Raw genomic sequence first — 3,635 nt, 5'->3', positions numbered from 1 at the left:
CCTCCACACCTAACTCTAGAACATTCTTATGACCCCTGGAAGAAGCTTCGAAATACAGTTCTTCAGCAGTCATTTCCATTTCACCACTTTACTCTCATCCCTAGTCTGTTTGCCTATTCTGGACATTTTATATAAATAGTCTGTGATGAATTATTTCTTTCACTTAGCATAATATTGTCAAAATGAATCCATCGTTGCAGAATCATGCAGGAGAAATTTTCAACAGAGTCTTGCTATTTGCAGTATAAAAGGTTTGCATTTCTTTCTTTTTTATTATTTTTTTGTAAAGGTGATGTACAGAGGGGTTACGGTTATATACAGTAATGAGTACATTTCTTATTGAATAGTGTCAGCCCTCCCTCATTTTCTCCCAGTTTTTTCCTTTCCAACCCCTCCCCCACAAGTTGTATAGTTCATTTCCAATCTAGTACCTAGTGAGTATCACTGCTGTATTAGTTCACCCTTTGTCCCTCCATTTCTGTGATTCCCTTTCCCCTCCCAAAATCAGATAAACTTACATATAAGACAAAGAGTACAGAAATAAAAACAGCAGCAAAAGGGAAAAATAGGAAAATAAAGAATCACAGAGTACAATAATAAACCTCTTGCTTCCATTTCTTGGAGTTCATTTCAGTAAGCATCACTTTATATGCTTGTATGCAAACAGTTATTGGGCTCTTGTGATCCTCACCTAAGAATAACCTCCTTTGGTCTCACTGTGTGAATGTTTAGAGTCCTCTTTAATTTATCATGTCTAAATGTCACTTTTTGTCTTTTACTCAATGGACCAATGGATCAAGAAAATGTGACACACACACACACACACACACACACACACACACACACACACACACACACACTGGAATTCTTTGCTTCCATCAGAAAGAATGATATTGTCCCATTCGTAAGGAAATGGAAAGACTTTGAAAAAATTGTATTTAGCCAAGGAAGACAGACCCAAAGAAACATAGGTTGCATTTCTTTTGTTAAACTCTTGTTTAAGGTACAAATTTGAATAAAGATTAGACATGTTTAGGAATTTGGTCTTGGTTAATCCTGCATTCCTCCTACCTACCTGAGTGTCTCTAATAGTAGCTGGCAATCTGTACTTTTTATTTATTTTTTTAACTGTTTTTGGATTTGAACTGTATGCCTGGATGCTGTCCCTGAGCTTTTGTGCTCAAGACAAGTACTCTACCACGTGAGCCATTGCTCTACTTCTAGCTTTTTGTGGTAAATTGGAGATAAGAGTCTCATGGACTTTCCTGCCTGGGCTGACTTTGAACTGTGATCCTCAGATTTCAGCCTTTCCAGTATCTACAATTACAGAGGCAAGCCCTTGGCTTTTTGGGGAGTTGAAAAAAAAAATCTTTTGTATCCACAGAAAGTTTGCAGCATCATTTCATCATAGTAGCCTATCACAAAAAAAAAGAACAAACATTAACCCCATTTAATAAGATAGACAATACATTAAGGTCCAAGAGATTAATTTACATAGCCCCAAAATACTCAGTTAAGGTCAAATGAAAAATATTAGAATACATTTCATCATTTCCTTTAGTAATATATTATTTCTAGACGCTTTTAAGGACATGGAGCCAATCAAAAGAGGGACCAAAAAGAGGGTGGAACTAAGGGATTTTTTTTTATTGAATTGCATAAAATGTATATTTTTGCATTATCCAGATCCTTCAACTCTAAAAGAAGGGCTTGTCTTGGGATATGTATTTCTTTCTTGAGCTCTGAAATGAGTACGGTGTCTAGCAAAGAGACTGTATAGTGATCAGCTACTCACATGCAACCTTAGACACACTCCATTTTTATCAGAGTGAAGCTCTGGCTCCCATTAGGAAGTTAAAGCTGTAGCACACTGTGCATTTCCCTGGGAGAGATCTATCTCTTTACTGTGCTTACACCTCCTAGAAGGTTGCTCTGCTTTTCAGTCAGAGCATCCAGGTACGTGCTGATTAACCACGTGCATGCCTCCGGTTTAGTGACAACGGTCACCAGCCAGAAAGTCACTGTGAAAGCGAGGCACACCGAGGGACTGGGAGGCGAGGGCCGCACGGGGGAGGCCTCATTGCTGGCACGGATCTCATTCCCATGGGGGAAGGAGGCCTCTGACAATTTCCTGATGATGGAAGCACAAGGTGAAGTACGAGAAATGCTCGCCATGAAGGTAGGAGACGCTGAGGGAAGCCCTGTGGCTGACTGATGGCTTTGGGGGTCACAAGTGGGTGCACAGTGATGTTCTCCTGGGCCTGGGCAGCAGAAACACTTCAGTTATGTAACTGAAAAAAAAACAAACAAACCCTACAATCCAGAAAGTTCTTGCCCAAGGAAGCCAAGTTCCAAGCTGGTGACCACTTCTCTTCTCTCTAGAAAGGGTGAGGTGCTTGTGAAATGGGGGCCTCACAGGAAGATCTTCCTACCTCCACCCATTCAGTAGCTTAGGAGGGTTTGATAACAGAAACTTTTCCTTTGTTTTTCTTCTTTTAAAAAGTTTCTTAATCAGCTGTGGTAAGTTGCACTTGGAAGTAACGCACGCGTTTCAAGTGTTTGAATTACTCCGGTTTTCTCTCATGCTGTCTTTGACTCCAATTAACAATGACAAGTTTTCCTGCCCAGAGGAGACACAACAGTTCTAACTTCTCCCTGGACATTTTTTTATTTTAGAAGTGGCAAATGGTGGGAAGGAAGACTTTGTCATGAAGCTCGATTTCCATGCTGAAGGACTTGCTTCTCCCCTGAGGCTCATTTTTTTCTATGTATCTAAAGATGGAACATGAAGGATTGACCTCCACCCTATCCCAGACACACAGAGACACCAGGCAAAACCCCTGGCATGCACAGACCTGCTTTATGTGCACGCAGGGCAATTCCCCTAAGCACAGCTGTGAACAGTCCACTGTGGGCCCAATAAAGAAAACCCTAACTCCTTAGACCTAGCAGTGTTTTCATGAACCTCTGCCTCCTTGCTCAGTCCCCATGTAAGCCTGATCCCAACTTCACCCTCTCGCACAACCTCCAAACCCACGGGGAAGGTCTGTGCCCTTCGCTGGCAATACACAATCCTTGCCTGTTGAGGATCGAGTCCACCTTATTCCTTTTCTGTTCTCCTCTATTTTCCTAACATGGTAGAAATCTAGTTTAATCCAGAAGAAATTAAATAAAGCTTAGAGGGTTTACGTGGTTCAACAAAGGCTCATAGCTTCTTAGGAAAACAAAAGAATCAGATTATTGTTTTTGGCTAAAGAAAGTTGAGGTAGGACTTTGAATAATCAGCCGGGCATTTTCCTTAAGCCATTAATGACTAGTGCACCACTCATTCCAGGTCGTAGTTTGCACTTTTCAGGGTTGGGTGGCTAGCCCCATACTTTTTCTATTGTTCTATTTGGGGGCACCCTTGGAAGCCTGTGAAAGTGGAAACCCAAACTCTAGTTCCTTCTGAGGACCCAGGGCTGTTTTTCAGGTGCAAGGAGAACAGAAGCAGAGGGTGGTGAGGCCCAGCAGGCAGCTCCTCTGTGAATTGGCACGGGGGGGGGGGGGGAGGCCTTGGAGCACAGTTCTTGTTCCTCGGTGTTGCTAAGCTGGACACGCATCGTCAGCCGGCAGCGTATTAGCACTCGTGTCTG

The sequence above is a fragment of the Perognathus longimembris genome, chromosome 5 (assembly GCF_023159225.1).
Source record: "Perognathus longimembris pacificus isolate PPM17 chromosome 5, ASM2315922v1, whole genome shotgun sequence".
Taxonomy (NCBI): domain Eukaryota; kingdom Metazoa; phylum Chordata; class Mammalia; order Rodentia; family Heteromyidae; genus Perognathus; species Perognathus longimembris.
The sequence above is the reverse complement of the archived record's forward strand: the minus strand, read 5'-3'. Positions refer to the sequence as shown.